This window comes from Alosa pseudoharengus, unplaced genomic scaffold (assembly GCF_046254945.1).
Source record: "Alosa pseudoharengus isolate Yale_2024_CS ecotype anadromous, Long Island Sound unplaced genomic scaffold, YU_APseudo_1.1 YU_APseudo_1.1_scf_1, whole genome shotgun sequence".
Taxonomy (NCBI): Eukaryota; Metazoa; Chordata; class Actinopteri; order Clupeiformes; family Clupeidae; genus Alosa; species Alosa pseudoharengus.
The window spans coordinates 2,061,152-2,078,212 of NW_027468564.1; the positions used below are offsets into that span (position 1 = coordinate 2,061,152).

The 17,061-nt window shown below is 40.1% G+C and overlaps 1 protein-coding gene and 1 pseudogene across 3 annotated transcripts in view; both read left to right on the top strand.

The window, feature by feature from the left end:
• LOC143120223 (uncharacterized) overlaps positions 1-17,061 on the top strand; it is a 42,487-nt gene that overhangs the window by 12,601 nt on the left and 12,825 nt on the right. The window contains exon 1 of one of the 3 annotated variants that reach the window (XM_076281362.1): positions 14,879-14,994. The exons of the other annotated variants lie outside the window; for them this stretch is intronic. The gene's annotated coding sequence lies outside the window, so the exon portion shown is untranslated. Of the gene's footprint in view, positions 1-14,878; positions 14,995-17,061 lie in introns of those variants that run through there. 3 annotated transcript variants of the gene reach the window in all.
• LOC143120259 (uncharacterized) lies at positions 74-11,986 on the top strand (annotated as a pseudogene).

The window sequence follows — 17,061 nt, forward strand, 5'->3', positions numbered from 1 at the left end:
GGTGGCAGTAACGTATAGGTGTTATTGTCTTTGCCAACGGCGAGGAAATTTTTATCACTAGTAGGAAGTTTTTTGCGAGGGAGACTTGCACGGAGGAGTGAAGACACTGAAATATTTTGTTTTTTTCTGTGATCAACGCCATTCATGTCTTGTCAGACGAAGACCTCAGCATCAGATTAACAGCGCTCAGTGTATGGACCAGCAGTCTTGCTTGAGGTAGGCTACGTGTTAAGAGCTTGTCACTAACGTTGCCGTCATTTTGTATGCGTTCGATTAGCATGTTTGTATTTTTTCGTTTGTAAGAAGAAAAATGAATAGGGTTTCAGGAAATTAAAAATAATTCCCTCAAACGTTTACTTTAAGTATTTGCAAACTTTATAGCATTACACTGGATTCGAACCTGCAAGAAATACACGCACCTATGAACCAGACCTAATGTAGGCTACCTATTCAGCGCATTTGAGCTACTCCAATTCTCTAAACATTCGTCAAATCACCCATCAATTAACCGCGTAAGCAAAATAGTGACACCATTTTGTCTTGCATTAGGTGACACAAATGGTATTGCCCTTATCTTATAACTCCTTGACTTTGCGACTATACCATGCCTATGGTTTTGAAAAGTCAAATGTTCCCTGACACAGACCTTCGATAATTAAGAATGTTTATTGACTTGAAACATACGCTAATTTTTGCAAATTCCCTTCATTCAACCCTTGAAGACATCGTGGATTCGTCACTCAGCGCATATCACCATATCTTACAATAAACAGCAGGCCTTACCAAATATGGGGATAAGGACACTGTAGAATAAGCGGTTCAATCCTGTTTTGAAATTGCAACAAATGTATGCATAGTGTCCAACTTTAGGCCGAAATTGTAACGTATTCTAAAGTAAACTCTCAGTACATTTTTGTAAATTGTTTTGTCAAGTTTATTTATATAGCGCATTTCATACACAGATGTCATTCAATGTGCTTTACATAAACAAAACCAAACAATAATAACACATAAAAGCATAGAAGGGCAATATAGTCAAAGAATAGTTCAAAAGGCAAAGATCATAATAAAAAGAAAACATAAAACACAAGGTAAAATCATTTAAAAATAAATAATAATTAGTAAGCAAAAACAAAGGGAAAAGTAGTAAAAAAAAGTAATAAAAGACAAGGTAGAATAATTATCAAGGCAGATTCAGAATTTGTAACTCGGCGCAGTTAGCAGAAAGCATCTGAGAACAGTTTGGTCTTAAGTCTAGATTTAAAACCGGCTACAGTTGGGCCTTTTTGAGCCGAAAGTTGGTTCCAGAGCTGAGCCGCATAGCAGCTAAAAGCTGCTTCACCATGTTTAGTTCTAACAGTAGGTTTTACTAATATTTTGCTGGGGTATCACACCATCATGGTTCTTATATTGCCAGATTCCAGAAATTATGATTACATATTTTGACTGGCATGCTTCCTAGTGACTTTACTGCAAAGATATGAAGAAAACGGATGCACTTTCTGTCTTGCACTATGCACCAGTGTTGTAGTCAAGTCACTATGCCTCGAGTCCGAGTCCAGGTTCGAGTCCTCAGTGTTCAAGTCCGAGTCAAGTCCAAGTCATTCAAAAAAAATTCCAAGTCAAGTCCGAGTCGAGTCCACTACTCATCCGAGTCAAGTCCGAGTCGAGTCCCTATTGACCATGTCGAGTCCAAGTCCAGCACTAAAGTAAGCATAGCCTACATGTCGTTCCATTTTGCCATCACTTGTGTGAAAGTAGTATTGCCAAATTTCTTGCCAAACCCAATGTGTTGTATTTATTATATCGGAGAGAATACCATACCATAGCCTATAGGCCTACTCATAATAAATGAGCAATCCACATCCCAATCACACAGGCCATTAAGTCACATTATGCTGTTACTGACTGCTGACAATTGTATAGGCAGTGTTGTAGAAGTTCATACTTCACAAGAGCTAGATGAACGTTGGAGTAGGCCTATTTTGTAAGAGGTAGTGTGGATCATAAAAGGGCATTTTTTTAATTCTGGCTGTTAAATAGCCTACACAATTTTAGCGCAGTTTGGGAGGGACAGAAACAGAGCAGGGCCCGTCTTGGTAGCTTCTTTCTGACTCCCGTGACGTGAACACTGGCTAACGGCAACTGCATAATTATGTTATCACTTCACTGACACTATGGAGACATATTTCACGTCAACAATAGAGATGAAAACTAGCTTTAGGTTAACGAAGATGTAGATCATCTGCCTAATTAATTTATTTGTGCAACAGGCCACGTTCATTTCAGCGAGATGAGTGAAATAAATGTTTTTTAAGCTGCCATCGCCATACTATTTGCTACGATATTCACCTGTTAGAAATAGAACACGTTGCTATTTCCTTTTTTTTCGTGCAGTGGATTAGGCTATCAAATCGCTCGTTTGAACAGTAACAGTAATCCATTTCATTCGTGGTTTTAAATATAGTTGTTTCTGGCCTACCCACGAGAGGTTCAGTTTGTCAGTTTCACTTGCGCAGACATGTAGGCCTACATTGACACTACATGGACACTCTACTAGGCAATTTAATGTTATGCTTCTATATTTTATGACACCAAAATTAAGAAGTATGCTATATCTTGATCGGGAAAACGTTTAGTTTATTTTTCTTTCATCCGATAATAGCCTGCTGCAAATTAACAGACAGAAGCATGGCAGGGCACGCCCCGAATGAAAATGAATGAATGGAACCTCGCTTCTTGCGTCAGTCAGGGAAAACACTGTTCACCAAGTCACGATGATCAGCTATCCAGCAGCAGTGTGTGTTGTTTAGCCTAGGCTGAGTGTAATCTTAGGTAATGTTATGTCATGTATGAGAACTAATATTGCCTGGCAATAGCCTACTACATTGAAATAGCGGCGGCCATATCTCCAGGCATTTTGGTGTTAAAGTTAACGTTAGTTTGCTTTGCATGTGAACATGATGTGCGATGTAGCCTACGACACGAAGCAGTAGCCTAACATTCCCTTGAACTAAAATTAGTATTAGGCCTACGAATAATTTAGATATTAAAATCATATAGCAAATTATAGCCTAATGACATACTACAATTATAGCCTTATGATATATTACAAAAAAAAGTCGAGACCTCGACGAGTCATCGCGAGTGCGAATGCACGAGTCCAAGTTCGAGTCATCAGTGCTCAAGTCCAAGTCAAGTCACAAGTCTCTAAATTTAGCTAATGACTCGGACTCGAGTTCGAGTCTCGGACTCGAGTACTACAACACTGCTATGCACTTTATGTCTGTTTTTGTCTGTTGTATGTTTCCTTGTCTGTTATACTGCATGTGAGTGATGGAGCAAAATGCATTTCATTGTATTGTAGGCTTACTATAGATATGACAATAAACCGAACTTGAACTTGAAAAATAATAATGAGACACAAATGATTATTTCTTGATATAAAGCCATAAGACATATGCAAATGTCACATTATAGCCTTTCCTAGATATAGGTGGCCCAGATAGTCCTGAAAAAGGAAGATATAGTGGTATAGATGGCCATTAGATTAACTAGCTGAAAAACACAGGTGACCCCTTCTGCATATTTTCATGGAGTGCTGAAATGTAACCTACTATTTTTGTCTATTTCTCAACTGTGAAACTCAGCAAATATGCTATGTGGTCGTGGCCAAGGCTACTTCAAAATGTACATTCTGCAGGCTTGTCATCGTGCTTGTCATCGCCTGAAACTTAACTTTTATGTAGCCTACGTCCTAACTAATGAGAGACTAAGCGAGTATTTGGTGCACTTAACTAAGTCATGACTTTCAGAAAACAACTTTTAGATGGCATTTTTGGCTGTTGTGGTTTTACAGTGTGCAAGTAAATGTCGTGACATTACTGATCAGTGAAGATTTTGCGGTGGCGCTCGAAATCCAGTGGCGGCGCTGTGCCGCTGCGGAATCCATTGTAGGGGGAAACAGTGGGTCTACACTGCGTAGTGACTATATGTCATGCGGTTTATACTGCACTATCTATCTTCTATCTGTAGGGGGAAACAGTAGGTCTACACTGCGTAGTGACTATATGTCATGCGGTTTATACTGCACTATCTATCTTCTATCTGTAGGGGGAAACAGTAGGTCTACACTGCGTAGTGACTATATGTCATGCGGTTTATACTGCACTATCTATCTTCTATCTGTAGGGGGAAACAGTAGGTCTACACTGCGTAGTGACTATATGTCATGCGGTTTATACTGCACTATCTATACTGTTGACATGGCCCTTTTCTGCTTATTTGCATTTTTAGTTAGACACTAACTGCATTTATTTGTCTCTCTACTTGTACTCTGCACAATGACAATAAAGTTGAATCTATTTTAATCTAGTAAACTAATGTTTCTAATCTAATTGTTTGCTCTTAAAATGAGAAGATTTTTTAAAAATAATTCCCTGTGTAACAGGTTATAACTCTGGATGGGATCATCCTGAGTCCATCTGGAACATGGATCTCGGACTGCTCTTTGCTGAACCCCAGCAGATGGACCTGAGAGTGAGGTTGAAAGAAGACGTAGAGGAGGAGGAGGACTATGGCCATATGATTCCCTGCAAAGATGAACAAGACCAAGAAGAAAAGCCCTTTGCAGAGCTTAACTGTAAAACTGAAACGGACTTATCCGACTACAATATTATTTACAGTGAACCACTACAGACAACAGCGGAGATTGAGGTGAAGGTCGAAGACGAGGATGAGCATCTACAAGAGTACGATTGTCTGCAGGAATGTAAGTCATTTCAGATACACATCCGTCGTATTCATCATATCAAATACAAACGGTATATAAACTTTCCTTTATCTTCCATTACGTAAGGCATAATGTATAGAACGCCGGTCATTATTTGGAAAATAAGTCCCGACGCGGCGAACCAGACCCCGACGCGCAACGGAGGGGTCTTGTTCCGCCCTGAAGGGACTAATTTTCCCAATAATGACCGGCGTTCTATACATTATCCCGCTTATTACACGGCTTCTTGCCAAAACAAAATAATAAACTTCCCACGATATGACTTTAGCCTACATAGCCTAGCCTATTTGTTACCGTTCATCGTGGCATTTGCTGAGAAACATAGTTCGCAACAACACACGTTGAACTTGAATCAAGCATTCTTTAGAACACAGCTGATCAACCTTCTGCTTTCACTTTTGAATGAAGTTCCAGTTCTTGCGTAGTGATCTGAAATACCTGAAGTAGAAGCACAAACTCCGTTGCCATTGACAGCGGTAATTATATGTTTGCAGCGGTAATTATATGAAAATATTTTACCGTAGAACTTTGGGAAAGCCCATTCAAGTCAATGGAGCGTTCTACTTGCCTTGTGAAGAGCCGTGTAATAAAATGAAATAATAGGTGTCTTAGGGGTAGACCGATTATCCGCATTGCCGATTATCTGGGCCGATATTTAGCATTTTTATGCTTCGATATTCATTTAAAAATGCGATACATTGGCTCTGATGTCTCTCTGTGTGAACTGGAGCAATGTCCCACCCACCGCACCATCTGATTTGTGAGGCGAGTTCAGCCAATCAACACTGATGCCTTCGGGCCGACATCACTGAAACCATTGCATTTTGATACCGAAGGCAGACAGGAGTAACTCTGGTGATTTTATGGTGTGGATGCTCGAAGGTTAGTTTGTCGTTGCTGAAGTTGCAATAAGTCAAAATTCTCTATAGCCTACTGAATACCCGAAATAGGCCTACAATCTATGGGTATTCAAAATTAATGCATGTTTAGGATACAACGAGATAATGGAGATGAAGCACACACTAATCCCTGCGAAGTGAGCTGCCTGCAACAACAACGGCGCTCGGGGAACAGTGAGGGGTTAGATGCCTTGCTCAAGGGCACTTAAGCCGTGCCTACTGGTCAGGGTTCGAACCGGCAACCCTCCGGTTACAAGTTCGAAGCGCTAACCAGTAGGCCACGGCTGCCCAACCATTTTATGTTGGTGACACTGTAACTAGTTTTAGCATCTCACCATTTGGCTAACGTAATGATAATATTCTACTACTCGCTCTAATAAGTTATTGTTTTAGGTAGGCTCCGTTATCCGGAGGTTATTACAACGGTTGAACTGATGGCTAGTTTAGTAGCGATATCAAAAACGGCAACAAGTTAATTTGTTGATCCCCTTGGCAGTGTCCTCAAGTGATCAGGATAAAGCCAACATCTAACTTTAGACTCACATAATCTAACATAAATGTTACATTTGCTTCTTAACTGCATTCAAACAACAATAAAAATGTTTGAAGTTGGTCAAATAAGGTGATGGGAGTCTAGTTAGTTTCCACAGATTAGTCAACATATGGGAAACACTGTATTGGATATCTTACAATTTTCCAGTACAGCACATAATAATACATTGCATAAAAAATATGAAAACCGCCATGATATCCAAGTTAAAGGGACTCTTAAGAGATGTTGCGTGGTTCCTAAGCTAAAAAAAATGTTGTCACATGCAGCAAACAACACCTCACTATCCGCTGCCTATCTCTGTGGACAGCCCAGGCTCCAAAAACAGCAACAAAAACAACTTGGTCCAACCTGTACCATAAAAAAAGATTTCTTTAGATTTAGATTCTTACTGTGTATATGGAGAACTACTGAGGACGTGGGAAACCATCAAAGTTATTAAGGCTTGGTGTGACGGGAATGTTGGGAAATTAACGTTCTAAAGAATATCTGGGTTCATTGAATTCAACATGGAATTTTATAACCTTCAATTGTTGCGGAACTTAGAATGTTCAAAAACCTACACCTTTTAAGGGTTAATGCTTGGTGTGAGGAGAATAAGTGGAGGGTTGGCAAGGTGTCCTGGTGAGTAGCTAAGTTAAGTATACTCTTTTGATCTCGTGAGGGAAATTTGGTCGCTGCATTTATTCCAATCTGTGAATTAGTGAAACACACTCAGCACAGAGTGAGGAGAAGCACACACTAATCCCGGCGCAGTGAGCTTCCTGCAACAACAGCGGCGCTCGGGGAGCATTGAGGGGTTAGGTGCCTTGCTCAAGGGCACTTCAGCCGAGCCTGCCCCTAAGTTAGAGCTAGTCTAGGCTAGCCTGGTGCAAACTTAACCCGGATAACATAAGGGAACAAGCCAAAGTCTTTTCAAAATGGAGCCTTCATGTAGAATAGCAAGGAGGGACAACGACTGAAGACATTATTTACTTACGTGGTGTCAGTCCTAATCAGAGCTGTAGAGATGCATCCACTCAACAGGCACCAATCGCTAGTCTCATCGACGCCACAAACGTCATGTAATGCCCTTCCTCCATCCACGCTCGTCTCATTGACGCCTCAAACGTCATGTAATGCCCTTCCTCCATCCACGCTATTCAAGGCAGGCCTTTATTTCTTATTAGGGTTCTGTTGTAGAATTGTATTCTTAGAAATCATTACTTTCACGTAATGAATGCGCACACTAGAAAGTGAAAGTTGGCCTACTATGCGCTCTGTGTCAGTAAATGTCTGTTCGTCAAACGTTCCTCAAATGGATAACACATCCATGTTCCCTCGCGTCTCATGGCCACTAGGCTATGTCATGTTGCTCTGTTTGGAAAAATTCCTGACGGTTCCTGTCATTTAGCAGTTGATGTAGAAGCACCTACTGTAGCATAATTTGACTTCAGCGATGACAGCTGAGCGAGAGAGAGAGAGAGAGGTGCAGAGAGAGAGAGAGACCAGTAAAGTGCGCAGGTGTGTGTCTCACAAGTTCAATTGAAGTCAGAAGTTGTCCAGTCAATAGTCCCATACGCTGCTCCATTATTAGAATAGATGTATCAGACAGCGCTATAAAATGTGTGTGGGAAATTCTAGCATTATGATGGCTAGAGTTGCCGGACTTTAAATTATGCGCAATCCCTTGCTGAAATTTAGGCCCTGTGTAGGACAACGACTTTATACAACATTTACAACATATAAAGAAGAGCTCTTTTATTTCATTGAGTTAAATCGAAACAATGTCTTCTTGTGCTCATGGACTGATAGCCCTACTGGTAGGCAATTATTATTACCCCGGCTTGTATTTGGGTGCCGGGCTTTATTTGTCAGAATCGACCACGTTCCCGGCTATTATCTGAGGCCCAGCTATAAATAGAATCCCGGTCATAATTTGAGGATTTACGGTAGCTGCTAGCGTACTATCAAAGATCCTTGCCATTTGCTTTAACCCTGGTACTATTGACTGTATGCCGGTAACTCTAGTTCAGGGCTATTCAATTAGTTTGTAATGGGGGCCAGTTCATGAAAAGTATCACAACTGAGGGGCGTGGCTTGAAATATGAGTAATAACATTAACAGCTGTAGATACAATGAAGTATAACAGCAGCAATATGGGTGTTCAAATGTTGTATTTTGTACATGCATAACAACATCATTAGCCGGTTGTTGGTGGCAAATATGGAATGAAATCTGTGATGACAGATAACCGTAATGGAATCTGCTTTGCGCAATAACTGCAGTACAAACAGGATTCAAACACTGTTCAGGTGACTATCACACTATTTTAACGTGTTTTGAGAGGGACAGGCCCATCTTTTGTCTGACGCACATCACGTTACCCCATGCATTAAACCAAATGTTCATTTACAAATATGCTATAATGCAATTTACCTTCGTTATCAGTGATATTTTCTGCTTTGAATCACAATTGACTGTGCATTTAATGTAACATGCCACATGATTTCCAAGAGGCCTTTAGACATGCTCATTTCTGACTTCACTAAACTATTGCATTTGTTTATGTTGTAAGACGTGAAGAAATGAAGGACATCGGCAATAGCCTAGGCTAGGCATAAAAAAAAAAATATTGGGTTCCGGTTTCCGACCGACCCTGTCAATTTATGTGCGACCCAAATTTATTTTATGAGCTTGGGGAAGAAATAACACTAAATAGTCTAGGCTACATTAAATAAATCCACAAATAAAAGGCGAACTATAAAATACATTAATTACCCCTTGTGTTATGTATAGGGGTGAGCGTATTCTCTCTTTTACAAAGTAGCCTATGCACAGCTGTTCACGAAGACGATTGTTTTCGTCACTTACCAAGGCACTCGCAATTTTGTCCAAACACCGCAACTTTTTCGCAAATTTGACCAATCATCGTAGTTTCACCGTGAAATTTCACCTACCACAACAGTCCCTCGCGCAGAATATTGAGCCAGATGGCACACTTACTTCTGCACCTTCTGCATATGACACCAAAGACTGCCCTAACGTGTTCGTTCCTCTGCAGTTTTGATGACAATAAATAGAAGGCTAACGTTAATAATCTGCTTACTTGCATCTCTCAACCTGGTGTTGCTAACCAACCTACCTAGGCTATGAAAGTAAGTAAGCCTACTTGGTTTACTGACATTTGAGTAGGCTATGCAACCCATTGGCAAACGTTTACCTGGATATGTCCTTTTAGCGTCATGTTTGCTAGCTTGTGGGCTTAGTTTGAGTAGTGCTACCAAAATCATAGAAATTAATAAAATTGCAAGACATTTACCCCTTCTATGATCCAAGAATTGTTTTCTTAACATTTATTTTAACTAATGACAATTGCATCCACATATCGTAATGCACTATGCAAAATGTGATTTACACTCGTAGCCGAACACAGTGAGATGCAAGCCTTCCAATCCACTCAGAAATGTAAATAGGCTACTCTCACTTCCTTAAAGGGAAACTTGGCAGGATTTCCCCCTCTGCTGGAGAAATTGTGCATTATGCTATTTCAAACTGTGGAAAAAGGTAAAGATAAAGCACATGGATTTGTTGTTTACAAGCTAGCAAAACGGTTAGCATAAGTTCGGCAGACAATGTGGATGTTACAAGGTAAGAAACACGATTTAAAACGAGTGTCTTGTTTCTCACTTCTCTTTTGGTCTTACTAACCTTAATTGCCCTACATTAAAAAAAAAAAAAAAGAAATCGCAACTATTTTTGCAATTTTCACTTTCTCAAGCATTTTCACAAATAAAGTAGGCCTACTTTGATTTTCTGTAATCCTTACTGTTTACCTTTGATTATCCTTTTTAATAAGCATCAAGATTATCAGTGTGATTTTGGTCTTACTAACCTTAATTGCCCTACATTTAAAAAAAAAAAAAAAACTATTCGCAACTATTTTTGCAATTTTCACTTCCTCATGCAATTTCTCCACGAGAAACAGCTAAAAACACCGTAACTTCCATCCAGGCATTTTAGGTCGCAACAGTCTCAAAAAACCTCGGACTGATTTTCTACCTATCCCTTACTGCCACTGGGGAAAATTTTTTTTAAAAAAAATCCCTACTGACCCATGGCCTCAACTGACAACCAACAAGAACCAAACCTTTTTTTTTTATGCCCTACGCACAAATTCATCATTTGCTAAATAGACACAGAGAGACAGAGAGAAGTTTTTCTCTCTCCACCTTTCCACCAAGTTTTGCAGAAATTGTGCCCGTGGTTTTTGCGATATTGTTGACCGAAACTATTTGTGTGGTGCAACCTGTTAAATATTAGTAGGCTGAAAAATGTCAAAAATAAAATGTCAAAAATGTAACCTGCAATTTACAGTTTAAATGCTCATCTAACAACAATATTTTAGTGTTTATTCATTTTTAACCCAAATAAATATCTTATTGTAACAAATATAGGCCTAAATGTTCACAATAATAACTGTTTAACTATGAATACTTGCAACCCATTGTTTTAAAATGCCATTTCAAGCTAAATATTTGCTAATTAGGTCATATTGAAATTAAAGAAAGACATTCTGCATCTGGTATTTCAAGTTTCTATGGTAACTCTTCCAGGTGTCCCAGACTGCCTGCAACAGAAGATCAGTGGACAGAATGATGAACTCAACCTGCAACTTGAAGGAAGGCTGCACCACTGCACGGTCTGCAAGAAGAGCTTCACGACCCTGAGAGAACTCAAGAAACACCAGCAAACACACTCAGTGAATGAAAAGCTGAACAGTGGAAAAGGGTGGCATCAATGTGCAGATTGCAAGAAGATATGTACGACCGCCAGAAATCTTAGACGTCACATGCTTACACACACTGGGGAGAAGCCTTATACATGTATTCAGTGTGGGAATCGCTTTACACTAAAGACGAGTCTTAACAACCATATGAGAATACATAGTGGAGAGAAGCCTCATAAATGTATCCACTGTGGAAGGCGTTTTTCACAAATTTCAACTCTTAAAACCCATGTCATGGTACATACTGGTGAGAAGCCTCATAAATGTATTCAGTGTGGAAAAGGTTTTATACAAAAGCAGAGTCTTAACACCCATGTGATTCTACACACTGGAGAGAAGCCTCATAAATGTGACCAGTGTGGAAAGTCGTTTACAAGATCCTCAAATCTTAAACATCACATACGTACACATAGTGGAGAGATGGCTCACCAATGTGTCGAGTGTGGAAAAGCCTTCTCAGAAATATCAGCTCTTAAAGCCCATATGCCAATACACACCGGAGAGAAGCCTCATAAATGTGACCAGTGTGGCAAATGTTTCTCACAAATGTCACTTCTTAAAAGCCACATGCGAATACACACCGAAGAGAAGTCTCATTTGTGTGCCCAGTGTGGAAAAACATTTAGACAGTTTGCGTATCTGAAAGTCCACATGCTTACTCACACTGGTGAGAAGCCACATACATGTGACCAGTGTGGGAAATCATTTTCATTCATTTCAAATCTTAAAACCCATATGCGAACACACACAGGAGAGAAGCCTCACGAATGTGTCCAGTGTGGAAAAGCTTTTTCGTTTTTTAAAAGTCTTAAAAACCATATTCTAACACACACTGGGGAGAAGCCTCATAAATGTGTCGAGTGTGGAAGAGCTTTTGTACAAAATTCACATCTTAAAACCCACATGCTAATACACACCAGAGAGAGACCTCATAAATGTAACCATTGTGGGAAAGCTTTTGCACAATCGGGAAATCTTAATAGCCACATACTGATGATGCACACTGGTAAGAAGCCACAAGTGGAAAGCAGTGAACGTCAAACACCAAATATTTACATTTTTAATCTTCAACACCTGGTACATGCTGGAGAGAAGCCTCATACATGTACCCAGTGTGAAAGAGCATTTACAACATCCACTCAACTTCAAGACCACATGCTTGAACACACTGGAGAGAAGCCTCATACATGTGGCCAGTGTGGAAAAGCTTTTGCTAAATCCTCAGATCTTAAAGACCACATGCTTGAACATACGGCAGAACAGCCTCATAAATGTCTCCAGTGTGAAAAATATTTTGCAGCAGCCCGCAGCCTTAAACAACACATGCTTCTACATACTGGAGAGAGGCCTCACAAATGTGAACAGTGTGGAAAAGCTTTTACGGTAGCCGCAGAACTTAGAAATCACATGCTTACACATACTGGAGAGAAGCCTCATAAATGTGAACAGTGTGGAAAAACTTTTGCACGAGCTCGATCTCTTAAAACACATAGGCTAGTACACACCGGAGAGAGGCCTCATAAATGTGACCATTGTGGAAAAGCTTTTGCACAATCGGCAAATCTTAGTAGCCACGTGCTAATGATGCACACTGGTAAGAAACAACAACTAGAAAATGCTCAACGTCAAGCACCAAATATTTACATTTTCAATTTCCCACTAGGTGGTGCTACACCATTAATGAGTCATGATGGGCTGAAACGTTGTCAATTTAAAACACCAGATTAGTATATTTATTTCTCTCACTAGGTGGCGCTACACTGCAAAGGAGTAAGAACAAACGTTAGGGCACAATGAAGACTTCTTTCATGTAGTTGGTGTGGAACATTTCTTAATAGGGCTGTGGGTCTAAATAAATAAATAAAAAATCGTCCTTTTCTGTATTTTTGTTTATGTTGTATGTTTATTTAACGTGGACAATGCACAGTCTATAACCGAGCCAGATTAATTTACATCTGTAGTCCCTGGGCAGGAAGTGATGTCATGAATGCTGATATTTGCATCTACGAACTCTGGTTATGACATACTGGGGATTAGAGTGATTGTATTTAACATTATTGTAAAACACACAGAAGTAAAAATACACAAGGGGAAATAACGTCAATGTTTAGAAAATGTACGTGTAAATAAGTGTTTTTGTTGTAGTTGAGTTGAAAAAAAGATATGTGATGAGCCTTTCATGATTTTAGTTTTGTTTGTGTTTGCCAATATCATTTAATTGAGTGTTGACGGTACCCTATGTTTTGCACAAGGATAATAAACATGAGGGGGAAACAATGTTTGTGGACAATCAGTATTTTTGTGAAGGTTAAGTGTAGATAAGTTTCAAGAAATGTATTTTGCTTTAGTTACATTACATTACATTTGGCTGATGCATTTTCAACCATCCAGCACCGGCTTTGGAAATAACGATGTCCACAGACAAGGTAGAGTATGCATGATTTTGTGAAAGTATGATGTATTGCGACATCAGAAACAAGTCAAATTTGTAGGTTCTTATGTCTCATTCTATCGAACTACAGGTTCGGTACCCGATCTGGCAAACTTGCATAGTGCGGTTATAGCAGGTAGAGGGTCGTGAAGCGAATGCAGTTCACCCTGTTACGAGTTGCTGAACCACTGAAACAATTTTGGAAACATTATTTTAAGGTATAAAAACCTCTTTGATGTTGCTTTAAAGCAATTATCTTAACAATTCCAGGACAATTTAAAAATGGTACAGTACAATAAGAATAAGTGCATCGGTGAGTGCTGTTTTTAAATGGTCGACTGTCCACTCAGGTAGTAAAGGCTCCCACACACAGTTGCAGTGCTGGAGACCCATCCCGTTCACTTTACATGGGCTTATGTCATCCGTTGCAGAACTGAATTGTGGGTCCGTTGCGTTGCTCCTGTCGCTCGTATTGAGAAGTTCAACTTTTGCTGCACCGACGGACGGCACCAGCCAATCATATTACGAACAAGCGAACAACAGACGGCACCAACCAATCAAATTACGGTTATACCTTGAGTCATTTGCATAGCTACCATCGGGAACTACCACTAGCGTGTGTTGACAGAACGCAACTGTGTGTGGAAGCCGTAACGGCTCCCACACACAGCTGCGTGCATCGCGTTGCTGGAGACGCATCCCATTCACTTTAAATGGGCTCACGTGATCCGTTGCCGAACTGAATTGTGGGTCCGTCGTGTCGCGTTTCTCCCGCTGCTCGCGTTGAGGAGTTCAGCTGTTGCTGCACCGACAGACGGCACCGGCCAATCAAGCCAATCTACGGACGGCACCAACCTATCACATTACGGTTTTACTTCAAGTCATTTGCATAGCTACCGTCGGGAACACCCACTGGAATGCGTTGACGGAACGCAGCTGTGTGTGGGAGCCGTTAGTCCTTGTACTAAGTTTGGTTGCTGAGATATGAGTTCACTTCCTGTTTGGTGGCTTTGCCGCTAATTTTGATTGGCTGTCACAGGGACACGATTTTGGCGGACAGTACGTTGAACTCGGCTTGGTCCTAGGATTCCAACGATACCTAATTTTTGAAAATCAGGCAAAAGTTACATCTGTAAGCATGTCCAACTTTGACAAGTTGGTGGCACTAGAGTGTTCAAAGTGGCAACATGAAACTTGGTACAAATTAATCATGGGATTGTCCAAAATCAGTATGCCAAATTGCACAACCTTTTATGTTCTATGGGCTGCCAATGGACTTCGCTGCTTGGCCCCAAATAATAATTTGATAATGTGCCCAAGGGCTTTGGGTGATTATTTTAAATTCCTGCAGCATACTCCATTCCGGGAGGTGGCAGTATGACATAGTTGTTTATTGTCAAAGACAACTGAGAGCAAATTCATTCAGTGGCAGGAAGTTTTTTCACTGGCAATGTTGGTTTTGAAATCCTAATTTTTTCTGTGATTAACGCTATTCACGTCTTGTCAGACCATCAGATTAACAACGCAGTTTGTGGACCAGCGAACTTGCTTGGGGTAGGCTGCGAATTAAGATGTTGTCACTAGCGTTATTGTTATTTTGTATGCGTTCGATTAACATTGTTAACGTTACACGTTTTCATTCGTAAGAAATGAATAAGGTTTCGGGAAATAAACAAAAAAATGCCCCTGATAGCTTCCTTTCAATGAAATCAGGATGCATGTTGCCTCCGTATGGACTTTAGTCCTGTTACATCTTTAAAACAACAGTCAATACATCCAACTAGACCCCAACTAGATCGGCACGTAACTTGGGCGTTGTAATTGATGACCGACTTAACTTCTCTGAGCATGTAGCTTCTATTGCAAAATCATGTCGGTTTATGCTTTACAACATTAGGAAGATCAGACTTTATCTGACACAAGATTCCAAACAACTTCTTGTTCAGACCATGGTCATCTCTAAGATGGACTATTGTAGGCCTAATTTACTATTAGCTGCTTACCCGCTATTGTGTAATAAGATCATTACAGCTGATTCTGAATGCTGGAGCAGGCCTGGTCTTCAATCAGCCAAAGAGGACACATTTAACTCCTCTCCTAGTTACTCTCCATTGGCTCCCTATAGTAGCCAGAATTAAATTTAAATCTCTCACTTTGGCCTATAGGACACTTACTGGATCTGCTCCTAGATATTTTTTTTCAATAATCAAGCCTTACATCCCCAACCGCCCACTGCGGTCTTCTGATGAGCGTCTGTTATGTCGACCAGCCATAAAAACTAGGTCTAATTCCAGACTCTATTCCTCAGTGGTTCCATGTTGGTGGAATGAGTTGCCCAGATGTTATATCACCATTAGGTTATTATGTTAAATAATAGTCATTGTTTTTATATTATTGATTGAATGGACATTATTGTTTTATTATTGCCTTTCCCCACATTTGCATTGCTTATTTTTATTAGGCTATTGATTTGATATTATTGTTTATTATTATAACTATTCTCCTCCTTATAATAACAAATATTATTTGACTAACATTCTAATCTGTTCCCTGTTCAATTTTAAATATTATTATGTTGTTTTGTATTTATGTGTCGCTTTGGACAAAGGCGTCTGCTAAATCCATAACCATAACCATAACCATAACATCCAGGTAGACCTACTATACATCCTGATAAAGTTCCCTTGGCCTTTGGAATTAAAATAACCCCACATTAAGATCCATTTCCAAAAAAAGATGTTTTTTATTCCTCTTTTTAGTCAACTTAAGCATTACTGCTGTCCACACTGCACAACCTGACATGTCAAAAGAACACTGGGGTATGCTGGTATAGACCACTGATGATCAGTGGTATAGACCCTTTCTAGCCTGGCGGGGCCATCCTATATCATTGAGATGTATAGTCTGGCATCGAATCATTCACCTCGCTTAATCCAAGGGGCGGGCAGAGAATTGTCTTTCAAACTGCCTAGGCATGCAATAGGCCAGCGCTACGACCATATCCGTATCCGGTAGGCAAAACGGCAAACACATCCTTCTTAGAAAGGAATGACTTAAGTGCATTGTGTTGCTCAACTTTCAAAGAAAAGCACAAGTCCAACTCCTCCAAAGTTGACGCCAACACCGATTCAAACAACCGCTCTTCGTTCGCCATAGCCACCTTCCTTGTTGTTCACCGTCACAGGACTGTCGTTATCCTGTTAAGCCCGCCTTAAGACTCTCTAACGAAATAGAGCGCTGTGATTGGAGAACATCCACGGTGTTAAGCCAATAGAAATTCCTATGGTTCGATACTAGACGTACAGGCTGAGCAAATTAATTTGCCGCCGCTAGGGTGCGTCTAGATTTCTAGGCTAGACCCTTTCAACAATAAAAACAAAAACAATGCTTGAACGTTCTATTTGGGTCCCAATCTACTTCCTCTGCATTAAGATAACATATGGAATGTTAAAACGGAAGTCTTGTGGGGCCAACTATGATGCTGATAATGGAACTCTTCCCACGGTGATCACATGATTGCATCAAGACTTTTTTTATAAACAAATACAAATCATCTTTTATACGTTCTGTTTATGTTTATGTAGCCTATAGGATGTTTTTAATTTTTCTGAAGAGGAAAAA